At 38.4% G+C, this 22,092-nt stretch overlaps 1 long non-coding RNA gene across 1 annotated transcript; it reads right to left on the reverse strand.

Moving 5' to 3' along the window:
• Positions 1-1,498: 1,498 nt before the first annotated feature.
• Positions 1,499-19,076, reverse strand: LOC115831785. The gene is made up of 3 exons (XR_004027280.1): positions 19,065-19,076; positions 11,056-11,059; positions 1,499-1,645 (listed from the first exon to the last, which is right to left on the reverse strand). It is a non-coding gene; the product is annotated as an uncharacterized LOC115831785 (long non-coding RNA).
• Positions 19,077-22,092: the final 3,016 nt, after the last annotated feature.

A 22,092-nucleotide genomic window follows, 5' to 3' on the forward strand; every position in this document is an offset into this window, starting at 1 on the left:
TACTGAAACTATATCTGGCATCTGGTTCTTACCTCAGGGCCATAAAACTAAGATCGCCCACACGTTCCCCTTAAATAAGACATCTCGATGGACTAGTGACTATCACCCTATTAACCAGTCACTGGAGCACTGTCATGCATTTGGTATTTTTAACTTTGGGGGATGCTATTACTCACCATCGCGAAAGGCCTGGTCCCCTCCGAATCACTGTAGACAAACTCGGATTTGATTTCTGCCAAACTAGTTGTAGAAACTGAGCTTATATTTAATATTCTGGCCTGGCATAACAACCATAAGGTGTTAACTAATTCATGCTTGAAGGATATAATGAGTAACCAATAGACAAGTATGCACAATCACGTATGCACAATCACGTATGCACAATCACGTATGCACGATCACATAGGCGTGATCATGTACATGTAGTTTCAAGAACTATTTTCGATTTAATCCACAAACCTCCCTTCCCCACCTCTGACTTTACCATCAACCTAGGTAAGTGTACCCTTGCCAAACCCCAAAAACAAGAGACTAAAACCCAGTCAGAGTCCAAAAGTCATATTTTAATTATGAATAACCCAACAGCTACCCTTTGATGTGTTTCCCAAAAATCTAAAAAATCCTCCTACTAAATTAAGCCTCTACTTATATAACAAATAAAATAACTAAAATTTTCACCCTGGTAATAATACAATACCTTGAACATAACCCTCTGAAAGCACTACCCATAAACAACATCCTAAAACAATTACCCTTAATGTCAAACCCCTCTCAATCAAACTTCTGCCAATTCAAGTTAAACCCCTTAAGTTACCATAATTGTAAATGACTATTTCTTCCCCTTATATTTTAATTTTATACTCAAACATTTATGCAGTTAATGTAGCTTAATTATTCCAAGCAAGACACTGAAAATGTCTAGATGGGTCTGCACAACCCCATAAACATAAAGGTTTGGTCCTGCTCTTTCTGTTAACTCTTAGTAAGATTACACATGCAAGCATCCCCATCCCAGTGAAGATGCCCTCTAGATCACCTGAATCAAAAGGAGCAAGTATCAAGCACGCACAAATGCAGCTAAAATACTTTGTTCAACCACACCCCCACAGGAAACAGCAGTGATAAATCTTTAGCCATAAGCAAAAGTTTAACTAAGCTCTACTAATAGTTAGGGTTGGTCAATTTCGTGCTAGCCACCGTGGTTATATGATTAACCCAAGCTAATAGATCTGGGCGTAAAGAGTGTTTAAGATCTACCCTTAATAAAGATAACTCCATCTAAGTTGTAAAAAAACTCCAGTTGAAATAAAATACACTACAAAAGTGGCTTTAATATCCTGAAAACACAATAGCTAAGACCCAAACTGGGATTAGATACCCCACGGTGCTTAGCTCTAAACTATAATAGTTAAAATTAACAAAACCATTTACCAGAATACTACAAGCAACAGCTTAAAACTCAAAGGACTTGGTGGTGCTTTATATCCCTCTAGAGGAGCCTGTTCTATAATTGAGAAACCCCAATGCACCTCACCACCTCTTGCCCCCAGCCTATGTGCTGCCATCTTCAGCAAACCCTAGAAAGGTTGCAAAGTAAGCACAAGTATACACATAAAAATGTTAGGTCAAGGTGTAGCCTATGAGGCTACATTTTCTTTACCCAGAAAATCTCATGATAACCTTTATGAAATCTAAGGGCTCAAAGGGGATTTAGCAGTAAACCAAGAGCAGAGTGCTTGGTTGAATAGGGTCATGAAGCACGCACACACCACCCATAACCATCCTCAAATATTATTCTAGAAACAAATATTACTAAAGCTCTCTACCCATATATAGAAGAGATAAGTTGTAACATGGTAAGCATGCTGGAAAGTGTGCTTGGAAAAATCAAAGTGTGTAACTTAACCCAAAGCATCTGGCTTACACCGCAAGATTTCATCACAACTTGATCTCTTTGAGCCAACTCTAGACCCAAACCTCTCTAAAAATATTATCGAATTATCTTAATTAAGTCATTTACCTAAACAAAAGAATAGGTGGTAGAAATTTTCACCTTGGTGCAATAGACATAGTACCATAAGGGAAAGACGAAAAAACTGTCAAGCATAAAAAAGCAAAGACAAACACTTACACCTTCTGCATAACGTATTAACTAGAAATAACTTTACATAGATAACCAAAGCCAAGTCTCCCAAAACCAGACAAGCTACTCAAGAACAGCTGAAAGAGCACACCCACCTATGTGGCAAAATAGGGCGAAGATTCATGAGTAGGGGTGACAAGCTTACCAAGCCTGGTGATAGCTGGCTGTCCAAGACAGAATCTCAGTTCAACTTTAAACTTTCCCACAGAATTACTTAATCTCCCTGTAAGTTTAACTGTTAATCTAAAGAGGGGCAGGTCTTTAAACTCTAGGAAACAACCTTCCTACAGACAGTAAAAAATATTACCATCATAGTTGGCCCCAAAGCAGTCACCAATTAAGAAAGCGTTCAAGCTCAACATCTGACTATCCTAAATTCTAATCACACTACTGAACTCCTTACATCACATTGGACTAATCTATTACTTAATAGAAGCAATAATGTGAATACAAGTAACATGAAGATATTCCCCATTACATAAGCTTACATCAGAGCGGAATAATCCACTGATAGTTACAGCCTAATATTAGCAAACGATTTCCTAATTAATTCCCCGGTTCAGGGGGAGAGAGAAAGGAAATGATCAGAAACCAACCACTGTAGGCAATATAATGGCCCCCAGAATGTCCATGCCATAATCCCCAGAATTTATAAATATGCTACCTTACATGGCAAAAGGGACTTTGCAGGTGTGACTAGGGTTAAGAACCTTGAGACTGGGAAATATCATTATCCCAATCTCAATTATCCCCATGTGTCTATCGAGTCATATGGCTCCTTAAAAGCTGAGAACCTTTCCCAACTGTGATGAGAGACTCCAGAGCAATAATGAGACAGATGCAATGTTGCTGGCTGGAGAAAAGGGCCATGAGCCAAGGAATGTGGGCAGCCTCTAGAAGCTGGAAGAGATAAGGAAAAGGATTCCTCTCTGGATCTTCAAGGAACTATTGCAGGCCTGTCAACCCCCTGATATTAGCCTAGTGAAGCCCATGTTAGACATCCAACCTGCAGAACTGTAAGATAACAAGTGTGTGTTGTTCTAAGCCCCTAAATTTATAGGAATTTGTTATAGCAGCAACAGTAAATGAATTCCCCAACCTAGGATAGAAGTTGAAGAAAAAAACTTAATTGAGGAGGTGGTGAATTATACTAACGGAAGCAGATGGCAACTTGAGGAAGGAATGATAATTTGGGGAAGGAATAAAAGTTAATTCTCCTAGGGTTTTTATGGTTTTAGGTATAACATTTAGGTCTTTAATCCATCTTGAATTAATTTTTGTATAAGGTGTAAGGAAGGGATCCAGTTTCAGCTTTCTACATATGGCTAGCCAGTTTTCCCAGCACCATTTATTAAATAGGGAATCCTTTCCCCATTGCTTGTTTTTGTCAGGTTTGTCAAAGATCAGATAGTTGTAGATATGCAGCATTATTTCTGAGAGCTCTGTTCTGTTCCATTGATCTATATCTCTGTTTTGGTACTAGTACCATGCTGTTTTGGTTACTGTAGCCTTGTAGTATAGTTTGAAGTCAGGTAGCGTGATGCCTCCAGCTTTGTTCTTTTGGCTTAGGATTGGCTTGGCGATGTGGGCTCTTTTTTGGTTCCATATGAACTTTAAAATAGTTTTTTCCAATTCTGTGAAGAAAGTCTTTGGTAGCTTGATGGGGATGGCATTGAATCTATAAATTACCTTGGGCAGTATGGCCATTTTCACGATATTGATTCTTCCAACCCATGAGCCTGTAATGTTCTTTGATTTGTTTGTATCCTCTTTTATTTCATTGAGCAGTGGTTTGTAGTTCTAGTAGAAAACCTAGGCATTACCATTCAGGACATAGGCATGGGCAAGGACTTCATGTCTAAAACACCAAAGCAATGGCAACAAAAGCCAAAATTGACAAATGGGATCTAATTAAACTGAAGAGCTTCTGCACAGCAAAAGAAACTATCATCAGAGTGAACAGGCAACCTACAAAATGGGAGAAAATTTTTGCAAACTACTCACCTGACAAAGGGCTAATATCCAGAATCTACAATGAACTCAAACAAATTTACAAGAAAAAAACAAACAACCCCATCAAAAAGTGGGCAAAGGACATGAACAGACACTTCTCAAAAGAAGACATTTATGCAGCCAAAAGACACATGAAAAAATGCTCATCATCACTGGCCATCAGAGAAATGCAGATCAAAACCACAGTGAGATACCATCTCACACCAGTTAGAATGGCCATCATTAAAAAGTCAGGAAACAACAGGTGCTGGAGAGGATGTGGAGAAATAGGAACACTTTTACACTGTTGGTGGGATTGTAAACTAGTTTAACCATTGTGGAAGTCAGTGTGGCGATTCCTCAGGGATCTAGAACTAGAAATACCATTTGACCCGCCATCCCATTACTGGCTATATACCCAAAGGACTATAAATCATGCTGCTATAAAGACACATGCACACGTATGTTTATTGCGGCACTATTCACAATAGCAAAGACTTGGAACCAACCCAAATGTCCAACAACGATAGACTGTATTAAGAAAATGTGCCATATGTACACCATGGAATACTATGCAGCCATAAAAAATGATGAGTTCATGTCCTTTGTAGGGACATGGATGAAACTGGAAACCATCATTCTCAGTAAACTATCGCAAGGACAAAAAACCAAACACCACATGTTCTCACTCATAGGTGGGAATTGAACAATGAGAACTCATGGACACAGGAAGGGGAACATCACACTCTGGTGACTGTTGTGGGGTTGGGGGAGGGGGGAGGGACAGCATTAGGAGATATACCTAATGCTAAATGACTAGTTAATGGGTGCAGCACACCAACATGGCACATGGATACATATGTAACAAACCTGCACATTGTGCACATGTACCCTAAAACTTAAAGTATAATAATAATAAAATAAAATAAATAAATAAAAAAGAAAATTAAAAAAAGAAGAAGTTAATTCTCATGTAAGGTCCATCCCAGATGTTGGGGAACAATAATGGGTGCTATCAGATAATTTTATTTCTTCCTCTTTGGCTGCTTGCTCATGATAGATCTGAGAAGACACTTCCACATTGCTGATGTTGACTGGATATTAAGATATGTTGCAAGTGCCTCATTCTCCAATTAGTAGAAAGGGTTATAACCAGATACAACAAGCAAGTATGCAACCAAAGTTGCTAAATAATGAGCACACGCAAAATGAGGCTTTGGAACCTGGTAAAGCCGGACTACCCTTGTTTATCAAGTAGGACTAGGTATTTAAGGGCCATGAAACAGGAGATCATTTATAAAAAATTATTCTCATTTTGGTTGATCATGAACTCTAAAAAGTATGTTTAGCTATTGAGGAGGAAGTAATATTTTGGTTAAAGTAGGCAAATTATTCCTATGAGCATGTCAGGTAGGGATTGCTTATAGGAGAAAGTACTTTTTTTGCATTTTTAACATTAAGTTAATTAATAATTTATTATTGTAGATTGGATGAGAGTTCTGTGTGGGATGAGATTACTCTATTTCCCCTAATTTCCTGTCTGTACATTCTTTTCAAAGCTTTCCAGGCTAGCAGGAAAAACAAACAAACAGCAACAACAAAAAAAAAACAAAACAAAACCTGCCCAGTATGTCCCTAGGGCTGAGGAGTTTTTGACCTTGAGAGCTGAGATCAAGACAGTGCCAATACTCAGCGGATACACGTTGTACTCTATGGGTTTTAGGAGCTGGGATTTGGTTACTATCACTTAAAGGCATACCACAGAGATATTGCAGGTTCAGTTCCAGACCACCATAATAAAGCACATAATAAACCATGTGTGAATTGAGTTATATAAATTTTTTGGTTTCTCAGCCCATATAAAAGTAATATTTACACTACACTCTAGTCTATTAAGTGTACAATAGCATATGTCCAAAAATGTACTTTTCAATTAAAGAATATTACTAAAAACTGCTAACGATCATCGAAGACCGCAGCCTTCAGCTGGTGGAGGGTCCTGCCTCAATGTTGGTGGTTGCTGACTGAGCAGAATGGTGGTTGCTGCAAGTTGGGATGGCTGTTGCAATTTCTTAAGACAACAATGAAGTTTGCAGAATCAGTTGATTCTTCCTTTCGTGAAAGAATCCTCTGCAGCATGTGATGTTGTTTGATGGCATTTTACCCACAATAGAACTTCTTTCAAAATTAGAGATAATCCTTTCAAAACCCATCACAGTTTTATCAACCAAGTTCATGAAATATTCAAAATACTTTGTTGTCATTTCAATGATCAGAGCATAGTCATCAGAAGAAGATGCCACCTCAAAAAACAAAACAACAAAATAAAACAAAACAAAAAACAAAAAACCACATTCTTTGCTCATCCATAAGAAAAAACTCATCATCTGTTAAAGTTTTATCAGGAGACTGAAGCAATTCAGTCACATCTTCAGGCTACACTTCTAATCCTAGCTCTTTTACTATTTTTACAGCATCTGCAGATACTCCCTCCACTGAAGTCTTGAACTCCTCAAAGCCATCCATGAGGATTGGAATCAAGTTCATCTAAACTCCTAGTATCGGTGGTATTTTTACCTCCTCACATGGATCATGAAATATTCTTAGTGGCACCCAGAATGGTGAAACATTTAAAAAATGTTTTCAATTTTCTTTGCTCAGGTCTATCAGAGGAATCACTATCTATGGCATCTATAGCCTTGCAAAATGTATTTCTTAAAGAATAAGACTTGCAAATCGAAATTACTCCTTGTTCCATGGGCTGCAGAATGGATGTTGCATTAGCTGGCATGAAAACAACATTAATCCCCTTGTACACCTCTATCAGAGTTCTTTGTGACCATGTGCATAGTCAGTGAGCAGTAATATTGTGAAAGGAATCTTTTTCTGTGAGCAGTGGGTCTGTATAATAGGTTTAAGTATTCAGTAAATCCTGCTCTCAACAGATGTGCTGTCATCCAGACTTTGTTGCTTCATTTACAGAACATAGACAGAGTAAATTTGGCATAATTCTTTTTTTTGGGGGGGGGATTTCTTTCATTTCATCTATTTTTATTTTTATTTATTATTATTATTGTTATACTTTAAGTTTTAGGGTACATGTGCACAATGTGCAGGTTTGTTACATATGTATCCATGTGGCATATTGGTGTGCTGCACCCATTAGCTCTTAAGGGAACATTGTGTGTTTGATCTTCTATCCAGACCTCCCAAACTTGCTTCATGTCAGCAATAAGATTGTTTTGCTTTCTTATCATTTTTGTGTTCACTGGAGTAGCAGTTTTAATTTCCTTCAAGAGCTTCATTTTGCATTCACACATTGACTAAACCATTTGGCAAAAGTGGCCTAGCTTTCAGCCTGTCTTTGCTTTCAACATGCCTTCCTCTCTAAGCTTAGTCATTTCTAGCTTTTGATTTAAAGTGAGAGACCTGTGACACTTCCTTTGACTAGAACACTTACAGACCATTGTAAAGTTATTATTAACTGGCATAATTTCAATACTGTGTCTTGGGGAGTAGGGATGCCCATGTAGAGAAAGAAAGGGAAATGGCCAGTGGAGCAATCAGAACACACACATTTATTGGTTAAGTTCACCATGTTATATGGGCATGGTTTGTGGCATCCCAAGACAATTACATAGTAACATCAAAAATCACTGATCACAGATCACCATAACAGATATAATAATGAAAAAGCTTGCAATGTAACAAGAACTACCAAAATATGACACTGAGACATGAAGGGAGCACAAGCTGTTAGAAAAATGGTGTCAATGGACTTGCGTGACACACGGTTGCCATAGACCTTCAATTTGTATGAAATGAAATATCCACAAAGTACAATAAAGTGAAATGCAATAAGGCAATGTATGCCTGTATATACTATGCAGTATGCATGAATTATTGCTTTCTTTTCCTGAAAGTTAGTGTGAGAGCAGTGAAAGCAGGTATAGAGAGAACAAGAAAAACATTACAGGCGCCCACCCTTCCTGGCTGGAATGGAGTTTCGCATATCATCAGAGTTGCACATGTATTTCCTGCAAATCAATGAATAGTTTCTGCATTCGATGCTAAATATTCCATATTTTAAACAGGTGTGTGGTGACTGAAGCCAGAGAATCCTGTGAAGGACTATCACCTCTGTCAGGAGAGAGGCAGGTTTATAAAGAGGCTTAAGCAGCTAAACAAAATGATCAGTAATTATCTGCACTATTGTTATCCCCCTAAGGGATTGTGTAGCAATTGAGAATTGTAGAATCCCCACAGAAACACAGTGTAGAAGAGAGAGGGAAAAGGAACAGGCATAATTACAACCTAACGGTTCTAGACTTTGACTACTTTTGTCATCAGTTTCTACATCTGTACAAAGTGGGGATGTAGAATTTTAGGGCCCCAATGACCCCTAAACAAACTGCAGATCTTCAATGGAGGCAACATGCCAGAAGCCTATATTCTTTAAATAAGTCCAGTGTGGACAGTTTTTGCTCCATTACTGGAAAACAGGACACTTTGATTGATTTCCAGGTCATGTATCTAATTTAATTTTGAGTAAAAAAAATTACAAAATAGACCTCATATAAACACTGGAATCCTATTGGGAAATGCTCTGGGAAATGCTTGTTCCTGAAAGACACTTGAGAGGCAGGAGGAATTTTTGTCAGTTTGGCCACATTCAACCCGGGTCCTCAGCTCACTGAGAAGAATGAAGAGCTCCATCAGCCACCTACACAATTTAGGCCATTCTTTATTTTTAATTTATTTTGACCGAGCACATTTAATTCAAGCGTTTGAAAGTGAAACCTTCTGCATGCAACAATGCCACTGTATTTAGATGATGCCATTTCCTCTCTGACTCACTCATTACTGCTCATGAAGAAAACCTGAGAAGTTGAGTCTTCTGAGGAATTCCAGAAACTGAAAAAAAAAAAAAAAAAAAAAAGAAAAGAGGAAGTCTTCTTTTATCCCTGTTGTTAGGATTAAAACTCTCCTCTTCATTTTCATAAAACTTGGTGGAAGTACCTCTGTTAGCTTATTCTGACTTAGATTTAATGATATTTATCTTTATTTCTAATTCTTGTTCTTTGGGAGTAGGAATCCTGTTTCTCTATTTTCTATATTTATATATATAAATGCCAAAATAGTTCTAACACAGGATTTTTTGTTTGTTTGTTTGTTTTTTTGAGACAGGGTCTGGCTCTGTCACGCAGGCTGGAGTGCAGTGTCACAATCTCAGCTCAATGCAGAGTCAACCTTCCAGGGCCAAGCAATCCTTCCACTTCAGCCTCTTGAGTAGCTGGGATCACAAGAGTGCACCACCAGACCTGGCTACTTTTTGTATTTTTTGTAGAGAGGGTGTTTTTCCAGGTTGCCCAGGCTGGTCTCAAACTCTTGAACTGAAGCGATCTTCCCACCTCACCCTCCCAAAGTGCTATCATGCCTGGCCCTAAAACAGGATTTTTAATGATGCAATAATTGAACCAGTCCCTTACAGTTGTGCATTTGATTCCTGCTTTCTATCTTTATAAATAATATTTAGACAAGCTTTCCTGAATATAATCTTTATGAATTTTTCTGGAGTCTATTATATTTCCAAAGGTAGCCACAACCAGAAAGCCCATCCATGTGGTCTCCCACAGCATGCCTATGCTGCTTCAGCCTCAAGAAGTAGAATCAATTCCCCCTTCCTTGGGATCTAGGCTAGCCCTGTGACTTGTTCTGGTCAGTAGAATCTGTTGGAAGTGACACTGGGAAACTTTCAAAGCTTGGCCTAAAGACATCTACAGCTTTTGCTGTCACCATTTAAAATACTCGCTTTTGGGATCTAGTCACCATGAAAAGGGGCCTGAGCATCCATGGGGTGGGGTAGGGCGGGGGTGGGGAGAAAGAGAGAGAGAGAAGTCTCAGGTGTCCAGCATCTCAGCTATCCTTGCTAAAGTGCCAGATATGTAAGTCAAGTCATCTTAGTTATTCCAGCCCCAGATGCCATTGGAGTGGAATTTAACCCTGTAAGACATTCCAGACAATGACATGTAAGTGGAAAAACCACTCCAGCTGAGCCCTGTCCAATTTCTGATTTACAGAATTATGGGCAAATCAAAACATTTTTCTCCCAACCATGAAATTTATGCAGCAATAGATAATTAAAAGATTTTTTAATTTAGAAAAATGCTTAGAAATACAATTATAATTCTAGTTTTTAGGAGGATAATATTTCTGGAAAATACAAAGCAGAGGTCTTTCTGGTTTCCTTAAATCATGATTCCTATGAGTTCTCATAGGGGATTTTAGATTTAGGGAGACACAGATACAGTGTAACATAATTCATTGTTCAGCTGTGTGAAATTAGGCTTTCCTGCATTCTTCATTGAGACTTATAGTCTGGAAAATCAGAAACCTTATCAAGAGGAAAATGGGTATTAAAAGAAAAACTTCAACCGAATTAAGTTTAAAGGAGCTTAATTCAGCAATGAATTATTCATAAATTGGGCAGCCTTCTGAGCCAGAGTAGGCTGAGAGACTCCAGCACACCCAGTTGGTGGAAGAAAATTTATGGACAGAAAAAGGAAAGTGACGTACAGAGAATGGAAGTGAGGTATTGGTTACAGCTTGGTGTTTGCCTTATTTGAACATGGTTTGAACAGTTGGCCACCTTTGGCCAAAACTCAATGATTGGCACAAGTGTAGGCTACCGTCTGTTTACACCTCCATTTGTTATAGTTTACAATAGTTTACAATGTACAGAAAAACATTAAGGCCAAACTTAAGATATGTAAGGAGGCAGGTTTAAACCAAACGTGATTTAACAAGGGTTTAAAAGTCACTTAAAATTGTAAACATGTGAAGAAGCAAATCCGGTGGACTAGGTCTATACAGTTATTCTCTAAGCAGTGATTCACAGACTTTAGCATGTGTCAGATCACTGGGCTCCACCTTCAGAGTTCCTGAACAACCAGGTAGAGCCCAAGAATTTGTGTGTCAACTAATATTAAGACATTGCTGTTGCTGCTGGTCCAGGGACCACACTTTGAAAACCACTACTCAAGACATCATGGTGAGATTCAAAACAGAGGAAGTGCTGTAAGTAGGGCATCCATCTGAAGGGATCCTAGGGAGATTTTTTTTTTTTAATGACAGAAACTTCAAACAAAGATTGGGCTGAGGAGAAAAGGAGGCAGAAGAAAATCCCTGCACGGTACTGATGACCCAAAGGAAGAAAGGCTTTTTGCTCTGATGTCTTTTTAAAACTGAGTGGAAGCCTGCCTAGCAGAGTGACCTGCACCTAACTGGGGTAGCTACAAAAGAGCAGACATCTGGCACTTGATAGGACTATTGTGAAGATTAAAGGAGTTTGTATATATACAGATCAATGAGAAGGCATCTAGCACAGAGTAAATGCTCAACAAGTTGCTTACTATTATTATTAATTTATTTATTTTCCATGACATGTTTATAGCTAAGGAGTTGTTGGCATAGGATGGCTCAGATATTAACACCTCTCTCCAGGTGGAAAGCAAAGGTAGGTGAGAATTAAAATGCGGCATAAATTTCCCAAAGTGGACCTCAGAAGTAGCATCTAGCAAGAAAGATGTCCAGGCAGGAAAAAGGTCATCTTTGTAAAGTCCAGCAAGGACAAATACATGGTTAAGAAAACCCCCCTCAGGTGCCATAAGGATAGTTAAGTTCTCATTCCTTACTACTTCTTAGCTATAGGTATGTGAGAAAGAAGCACATAAATAATAATAATAATAGTAACTTATTAAGCATTTACTCTGTGCTAGATGCCTTCTAATTGATCTCTATATAAAAACTTACTTAATCTTCACAATAGTCTTGTCAGGTAGGTCTCATTATTATTCTCATTATTCAGATGGGGAAATTAAGGTACAAAGAAACTAAGTAACTTGCCCATGATCATACACTAAAAAGTGGCAGAGTTAAAATTAAACCCAGCAGTCTGGCTCCTGTGATGACATGCTTATCTGCTTGCAATTTAGAATTTAGAGATTTTTTGAGTTTACAAAGTAAATTTTATATACATTGTACAATACCTAACACTTCCACAACTTAAATGCACTCATATAACTGCAGCAAAATAAGTAAATATTCAACATATGAATATTCACACTAAGTATAATAAATAAAAATGATAAGTAGCCTAATGCCAATTCATATAAAATGAATTAAGTAAGAATATCTTTAATTATCAAGTTTGAGTCCTCTCCCCACCCTACTCTCAGTTGTTTCATGGGGCTTTGGAGCAACAGAGATTTTTCAAAGATGGGAGGTGAGGATGTGTTTTTCTTTTCATAATTAAGTTGGAATGTTTGAATTACTTTTTTACTTTTCCACCAAGTCATACGTTATCTGGCAATTTAAAGTCTATTTCCTTGCTTCTCTAAGCATTCCACCAACATTGGAGATTGCCATTGTTCTGATTATCTGTTGCTATTTAACAAATCATTCCACAATTTAGAGGCTAAAATCAACTCATCTCATGAATTTTTTGTCCAGTATTTGAATAAGGCTTGGTTTAATGATTCTTCTGTTCTGTGACATCAACTGAGGACACTCTTACATTCAGCTGGCAAATGCGCTGGTCTAAAGGGGCGGAGATTTATTTACTCACATGTCTAGTACTTTGGTGCGGATGGCTAGATGGCTAGGCTCAACTGGGTCTGCTGATGGGAATGCGTATATTATATGTGCCTTTTCTAGCATGACAGTTTAAGGCAGTGGGCCTTCTGACATGGTCGCCAGCTTCCCCTTGAGGGACCATTCTAAGAGAGCATAGTGTAAACTGCAAGGCTTCTACGACAGCCACAAAAGGTCCATATCCTATTGGACAAGGAAGTCACTAGGGTGAGCTCAGATTTGAGAGGAAGAGTTAGATTCTATTTCACAATGAGAAGAGAAACCAAGAAGCCCTTGACCACATTTAATCTAATATATTCATTCAAAATAAGAAAAAAACTGATGAGCATTTTTAGCAATTTTCCAATCTCAGTGTTTCCATTTTAACTTTATTCTTTGTTAATAGGGTTGAAATTATATTAAATATTTATTGATCATGTATACTGATTATGCATATATGCATGATTGTTTATTTGTGTCCTTTGTCCTTTACTGGGTGTTTATTTTTCCCTTATTGATTTATTAGGGCTTAATAAAGTTCTCATATTACTAGAAAATGGGTTTGCTTATATATTATACACAGATATGGAAGAACATTTCATATTTTTAGAGAGATATAAAGGTGTGGAATAGATTTTATCTTGTTTAATCCTTGCTTCTTGGGTAATCATTCTGAGCTTGGTGGTATTAAGACAAATAAAAGTTCTTTGAGACATATACAACACACACACACACACACACACACACACACCACACAAGAAATTATAAGATTTTCTGTGATTAAACGATTAGAGATAAGAAATCTTTTTTAAAGGTCTGTATTGGGTCTTTTTCATATGTTATATTAACCCATTTAATCAAAATAAAGATAAAAGAAACATTAGAAATGACAGGAGAGTGCTAACATTTGTGGGGCATCTATTGAGCCAATTACTTTGACAAGTGATTTATGAAAAACAGTGTTAGAATATTTAATCTTCACAGCAACACTGAAGAGTAGAAACTAGATGATTCCTTGCCCCACCTACAATAATACAAGTTAGAAAAGTAAGGCATAGATAAGGTTAAGGAAATTGCTCCAAATCACAAAGCTACCAAGTCCTGGAGCAGAAATTCAAACTCCATATCCTTTCCACGTCCTTACAATGCTTCCCTAGTATTCTCCACAACAAAACTACTTTGCCACTAAATGGTCTCTATTTTGAAACTTTATTTAGATCACAATAAAGAACTTTTAGAAGATACTTGTCCAAGATGGTTTTTATACCTTCAAATGATTAAAAAATGAAAAAAAAAATTATGACACATGAAAATTACATAAGATTCAATTTTTTTCTCAATTTTTTATTTTTGGAATTCCGCCATGCTCATTCATTCATGTGTTGTCTATGATGTCTTTCACACTATAATGTCAGAGTTGTGTAGTTGTCTCAGAATTTATCACCCACAAAACCTAAATTATTTATTCTCTGTTCCTTCACAGAAAAGGTTTACTGACATCTGCATTAAAACACTCATTTCTTGAGACTGTGTTGCACTATGTTAAATATCCCTACTCACAGACATATGGAAAAAACATAACAGAAGATACCTAAAAAATGATTTCTTAAAATTTGTTTTGTAGTTATCATTAAAAAGATTTCATTAATACAGAAAACAAAAAATGGCAGAGAAAACAGTATAATAAGAATTGAAATTTTCCAGTGAAGATGCTGTCTGCAATAACGCAATACATTTTTCATTGACACACATTTACTAAATAATATGTAAAATACTGACACCTAATGTTAACTTTTTGTATTATAATTTCAGAGAATTTTTCAATAGCCCAAAATAACATTTAGGAAGCTATTAAAAAATTAAAGTTAAAAAAAAAGGTCACATAGTTTTTCCAAATGAAAGTATTTGATTGTGTGTTAATGGGATAATATTTCTGAAAATTAAAGGTAGAAAAAGATACATTTAAAGCTTACAATAAAAGTCATGGGCCTGCAACTGAATTGAGTATTAGTAGCATGAGTGTACTACTGATAATATCTCCACAAACTAATATTTTAATGCAGGTGTCAGTAAACATTTTCTGTAAAAAAATAAAACAGAGGCCAGGTGAGGTGGCTCATGCCTGTAATCCCAGCACTTTGGGAGGCTGAGGAGGGCAGATCACTTGAAGTCAGGAGTTTGAGACCAGCCTGGCCAACATGGTGAAACCCTGTCTCTACTAAAAATACAAAAATTAGCCGGGCTTGGTGGCACAGACCTGTAATCCCAGCTACTTGGTAGATTGAGGCAGGAGAATCACTTGAACCCAGGGGGCAGAGGTTGAAGTGAGCCAAGATCTCACCACTCCACTCCAGCCTGGGTGACAGAGTGAGGCTTGATCTCAAAATAAATAAATAAATAAGTAAGTAAATAAATAAATAAATAAATAGATAAATAAAATAAAACAAAGAATACATAACTGAAGCTTTGTGGATGATAAGGTCTGTCACAGCTGTACAACTCCAGCACCACAGTATGAAAGATAACATAAACAATACATGAATGAATGAGTGTAGATGAGTTAAAAAAGAAGTTGATGATGAAATTTGAATTTCATATGATTTTCATGCATCATGAACTTTTTTTAAAAATTGTTCTTTACCATTTAAAAATGTACATATGATTTGGGGATAATGGCTCATGCCTGTAGTACCAGCACTTTGGGAGGCCAAGGCAGGAGGATCACTTGAGGCCAAGAGTTCAATACCAGGCTGGGTGACATAGCAAGAGCCCATCTGTATTTTAAAAATTACAAAATTAGCTAGTTGTGGTGGTGCATGCCTGTAGTCCAACCTACTCTGGAGGCTGAGGTGGGAGAACTGCTTCAGCCCAAGAGGCGGAGGCTGCAGTGAGCTGAGATTGCACCACTGCACTCCACACTGGGCAACAGAGCAGGACACTGTCTCAAAAAAAAAAAAAAAAAAAAAGAAAGAAAAAGAAAATGTACAAACCATTCTTAGCTTCAGAGATGAAAAAAACACAGTTGGTCCATTGGATTTGACCAAGGAGCCATAGTGTACTAACCCTTGTATAAGGCCTTTTCATTGACTGGTTAGTGTAGGACAAAGTTTTTGAACTTTCAAATAGGAAACCTTCATTGTTAAATGTTTCTCAAATGCATAAAACACATTTCCATGTGAAGCCCTTCTGCACCACACGCACTCTGCCCTTTGTTTGGGATGCTCTTTCCCCAACACTCTGTTCCATTTCTCATCCTGTATATTTCATGTAAATCATTCTACCCCTGACCCCCTCCCAAATCTCATGTCCTCATATTTCAAAACCAATCATGCCTCCCCAACAGTCCTCCAAATTCTTAACTCATTTCAGCGTTAACTCAAAATTCCACAGTCCAAAATCTCATCTGAGACAAGGCAAGTCCCTTCTGCCTATGAGCCTGAAAAATCAAAGGCAATTTAGTTACTTCCTAGATACAACAGGCATACAGGCGTTGGGTAAATGCAGCCATTCCAAATGAGAGAAATTGACAAAAGCAAAGGGGCTACAGGCCCCATGCAAATCCAAAATCCAGCAGGGCAGTTAAATCTTAAAGCTCCAAAATGATTTCCTTTGACTCCATGTCTCACATCCAGGTAATGCTGATGCAAAGGGTGGGTTTCCATGGTTTTGGGTAGCTCAGCCCCTGTGGCTTTGCAGGGTAGAGCCTCCCTTCTGGCTGCTTTCTCTGGCTGGTGTTAAGTGTCTGTGGCTTTTCCAGGTGCATGGTGGAAGCTGTTGGTGGATCTACTGTTCTGGGGTCTGCAGGATGGTGGCCCTCTTCTCACAGCTCCACTAGGCAGTGCCCCAGTAGGGACTCTGTGTGGGGACTTTGACCCCACATTTCCCTTCTGTACTGCCCTATCAGAGGTTCTCCATGAGGGCCCTGGCCCTTCAACAAACTTTTGCCTGGGCATCCAGGTGTTTTGACATATCCTCTGAAATCTAAGCAGAGGTTCCCAAGCCACAACTCTTGACTTCTGTGCATTCACAGGCTCAATACCATGTGGAAGCTGCCAAGGCTTGGGGCTTCCACCCTTTGAAGCCATGGCTTGAGCTCTACATTGGCCCCTTTCAGCCACAGCTGGAGCAGCTGGGATGCAGGGCACAAAGTCCCTAGGCTGCACACAGCATGAGGACCCTGGGTCCAGCCCACAAAACCATTTTTCCCTCCCAAACCTCCAGGCCTGTAATGGGAGGGGCTGTCATGAAGCCCTCTGACATGCCCTGGAGACATTTCCCCCATTGTCTTGGGGATTAACACTCAGCTCCTTGTTACTTATGGAAATGTCTAAAGCTGGCTTGAACTTCTCCTCAGAAAATGGGATTTTTTTCTCTCTCTCACATCATCAGGCTGCAAATTTTCCAAACTTTTATGTTCTGCTTGCCTTATAAAATTGAATGCCTTTAACAGCACCCAAGTCACATCGTGAATGCTTGGCCGGCCGCGGTGGCTCATGCCTGAGATCCCAGCACTTTGGGAGGCCAAGGTGGGCAGATCACGAGGTCAGGAGATCGAGACCATCCTGGCTAATATGGTGATATCTCGTCTCTACTAAAAATATTTTTTAAAAAATTAGCCATGTGTGGTGGTGGGTGCCTGTAGTCCCAGCTACTTGGGAGGCTGAGGCAGGAGAATGGTGTGAATCCAGGAGGTGGAGCTTGCAGTGAGCCAAGATCACACCACTGCACTCCAGCCTGGGCAATAGAGCAAGACTCCATCTCAAAAAAAAAAAAAAAAGAAATTTCTTCTACCAGATACCCTAAATGATCTCCTCAAGTTCAAAGTTCCACAAATCTCTAGGGCAGAGGCAAAATGCTGCCAGTCTCTTTGTTAAAACATAACAAGTCACCTTTGCTCTGGTTCCCAACAAGTTCCTCATTTCCATCTGAGACCAACTCAGCTGGGACTTTATTGTCCATTTCGCTATCAGCATTTCGGTCAAAGCCATTTAACAATTCTCTAGGAACTTCCAAACTTTCACACGTTTTCCTGTCTTTTTTTGAATCCGCCAAATTGTTCCAATCCCTGACTGTTACCCAGTTCCCAAGTTGCTTCCACATTTTTGGGTATCTTTACAGCAGCACCCCACTCTAATGGCACAAATTTACTGTATTTGTCCATTTTCATGCTGCTGATAAAGACATACCCAGGACTGGGCAATTTTAAAAATAAAGAGATTTAAAGGACTCACTTGAAACTGTGGTTCCACATGGCAGGGGAGGCCTCACAATCATGGTGAAAGGTGAAAGGCACATCTCACATGGCAGCAGACAAAAGAAGAGAACTTGTGCAGGGAAAGTCCCCTTTTAGAACCATCAGATCTCATGAGACTTATTCACTATCATGAGAACAGTATGAGAAAGACCTGCCGCCATGACTCAGTTACGTCCAATCTAGTCCCTCCCATGACACGTGGGAATTGTGGGAGCTACAATTCAAAATGAGATTTGAGTGGAGACACAGCCAAACCATATCAAAGAGCCAATTAAGCTTCTTCTTTATAAATTACTCAGCCTCAGGTATTTCTTTATAGTGATGCAAGAATGATCTAATACAGTATATTAAAGAGAAATGTACCCAATAATATGGTGAAAGACGGGACAGAAAACCACAATAGAGATGCCCATTCAAAAGAAGAGAAAAAGTATGGAAGGTGCATAGCAATCAGTGGTCCATAACAATTCTGAAATCCAATTGGCACATGCCACCAGTTCCTTGATTAGGACTCAGTTTTACTCCTTTGAAGTGGTTCTCTGAAGGTCCTTGTTTCACTTCTATGCTCTTGATTCTATATTTCTATATTTTGAATCTTTATTTCTTTTACATGAGCAATAGAACATTCTTGAAGCTGAGTAGCTTTCTCAGCCTGCTTGCTGCTAAATTAGTTATCTGTGGCTGTGTTATGAATTACCTGAAAACATATAAGTTTAAAACAATAAGATTTAAAATATCATTGTTTCTGTGGCTCAGATTCAGTAACTTAACTGGGTTCTCTAAGTCATGGTTGCTTATAAGGCTGCAATCAATGTTTTGGCTGGAGCTGCAGTCATCTCAAGGCTCAAACAAGGCTGGAGCTTCTTCCAACTCCACTTAACGGGTTGTTGAAAGAATTCAGTTTCACATGAGCCATTAGACTAAGGATCTTCATTTCTTGGCTGTTGAATGGAGACCTCAGTAGTTCCTCGCCACATGATTCTCTCCAAAGGGCATATATCAATATTGCACCTAACTTCCATTAAACTGAGGAAGTGAGAGCACAAGAGAGGGCAAACAAGAGAAAAGCCAAAGTTTTTATGTATCCTAATCTTGGCAGCAGCATCCCATCACTTTTGCCATAATCTATTATTAGAAGCAAAGCAGTATGTTCAGCTTACAGTCAAGGGGAGGAAATTACACAAGGAAATAAGTACCAGGAAGTGGGTATCACTGGGAGACATCTTGGAAGCTGCTATACCCCAGTCATTTGGGAATCTATAGATCTCTTTTCACTTTGAACTGCCTTCATCTTTTTAAGGCCAATTGATACAATTCTTTTAAAATTGCAGATTTTCTGTGTATCAAATTTTATAATTTACTAGAAAAAAGTAATACTCACAAAAGTCTCATTTCATATTGGGCAGAGAGTTGCAGGGCTAAGAAAAAATACTGGTAAGATTTTCTGAAGCAATGTTGTCTGGTTAAGAAGTCCTACAAAATCTCAACAGAAGATCCTACATCTGCACTTTTCATCTGATATTGAGTCTGAAGCCATGTTTAATGGAAGGATTTCATCTTTTCCCTCAGACTGTATTTTCATTTGAGAATCTTTTGCAGGATAGAGAGGTTTATAATTGAGAAACTGTCTTTTTTCCCTACTTTGGAAATCCTGGCTGAAAATGTTTTCTCTATATTCTAATTGAAAATTGAACATAGCTCTTTATTTCATCTCTTTATATCTGATTTTTATCATAGGAGAAAACAAAAAACAAAATAAAAACACTTGTCACTTTTTACATTTGGTCTGGAAATCTTAGCTAAATCTACAAGTTTATTAGATTTTTTTTCTGTCTTTCATGTTACCTCTTGTCACTAACATGAGTCAACTTTTCTCAGGTCTCCAATATCAAAGCACTCATTATGTTTTCAACGCCCATTAATATATTTCTTAAAAAAGCCCTTCTATCTCCACCTAATCTCTGGTCCTAAAGCCAATGGCAGATATATATATATACATACTTTTTGAAGTCAAATGTATTTGCTTTCAAGTTCCATTCCAGGTAACAAATATATGACCAATAAACTGATGTCTTTAGTTTGGCCATTGGGCAAGCAAACTCTGCCTTTTTCATAGTTGAGTGCAGCACTGAGGTGAGTACCAATTGTTCCTCTACTGTAGAATAGGACAAAGTTGTTAAGCCCAAGAAAAGTATTAACATTTTATCCTCATTGCCAGTCAAGAAATCACCCAAATTTCCCACCTTCCACCACCCCCAAAACCCAAGTAAAAGGGGTATAAATTAGCCCTGTGTAACTCAAACTTATAAGAATCAGACACAATCATTGGCAAACAAAATTCTTGGTTTTTCCACCCTCCTATTCAACATTTCCCCTGTATACCTAAGAATGCAGGAGTGTAGATTTTTAAAGCAGGCTCAGTAGCAAGTCAGCTAATGTCAGGATTAAGGATAAAGATAAGTTGAAATTTTTCAAACCCAGGAGGTTGGCTGCTGGTGGATTGGAGCACCTTGTAATAAGAAAGGGGATGCAATAGGAGAGGGAGAGGACTCCCAGCACCACTCCCCATCTCTCCTTGTGTGAAAAACTCATGTTTGTTTGAGGTAGGGCAGCCAGGCCCACATACAAGAGGGATGACTGATCCCTCAAATACACTACACAGTGTGGCTTCCAGGAGTCCTTCACCCTGGGCCTCAGAAACCAATGACATTGACACGTTCTCAGCCATATTTCAAAATATACATAGGATTCTTTGCACCAGGGGAATGGGGAACTCTGCCTTGAAAGGAAGCAAACACCCGTGAAACATGTTTTCAGTCTGAAACCACATCTTTCTTTATAGGACCTGACATCAAGTAATTTAACCTGCAATATTATATATACAACTTTGGAAAGGGGAGTGGTGTTTTACAGGCTGACTTAGTCAACTCCTAACCAATAGTACCTCTGAGCTTAAAGGAAGAGAAACCCTTTCTTAATAATTTCCAGTTCTTCATATTCTTGTTTTCTTGTTAAAAAAAAAAAATATATATATATATATATATATGGAAAGGTATTTATTTTAGATTTCCCCTTCTTTTACAGAAACCTGAAATAGCCAGGTATCATATGATTCATTGACAATATCTCAAACCCATCTAGATTTCACCAGGATACGTGGTTAGTCTGTACAAGAATGTGCTCCAGTCTGTTCAAATCCACCCTCATTCCATTGTTTTCCCTATCATTGTTATTCAAAGTCCTATGCTGTGGAAAGGACAAAGGAGGAAGTCACAAAACTTTTTATGTACATATATAGACATAGATACAATCTGTAGGTGAGGTGACAATAGCAGTAGGGGGTCCAGTCTGCACATATAGTGAGAAAATAAATTCATCCCCCACATCCCATCCTTTAATGTGAAGGATTCTGCTCCAAGGTTCCAAGTGACCAGCTAAAGCAATTAGGTATACAAGAACAATATTCCCATCTGACTCACCCAAGTGTCTTCGTGTGGAACTTCAGGGTGGAGCTGCAAAGTGCAAAGGCAGATATTTTAAGTTTTAGTCACATCAACACCTCACTTTCGGTGTGAGTTTTTTTTTTTTTAATCAGTTGTTTGTAACTAACTTATGACCCTAGAACTTCGTGCCTTAAAACAGAAACAATTTATTGTTTTTCACAACTGTGTGAGTTGAATAGGTAATCCTCTCCTTAACGTGGTATGATCTGAAGTGCTGGGAAAACTTAAAAGTCTAAAATGTTCTCACTTACATGACAGCAGAGATGGTGCTGGCTATAAACTCAGTTTGATCTGTTGGCTGGGGCTTTGGTTCTCCTCCATGTAGAACTCCACATGTGGCTGGTTTGGTTTACATAGCATGGTAGCTGGCTTCAAGGAGTAACATTCAAAGTGGTAAAAGTGGAAGATTTCTTAAAATGAAGCTTTGGAAAGTTACACAATGTCACTTCTGCTGCATTCTATTGATCCCAGCAAGTTACAGGACCAGGACACATTCTATGTGGGAAGGGAATACACGTGGCCCTAAGCACCGACAGGCATGATTCATTAAGGGACATCTTTGGAGTTTG

This window comes from Nomascus leucogenys, chromosome 20, assembly GCF_006542625.1.
Source record: "Nomascus leucogenys isolate Asia chromosome 20, Asia_NLE_v1, whole genome shotgun sequence".
In the NCBI taxonomy this organism is placed as follows: Eukaryota; Metazoa; Chordata; class Mammalia; order Primates; family Hylobatidae; genus Nomascus; species Nomascus leucogenys.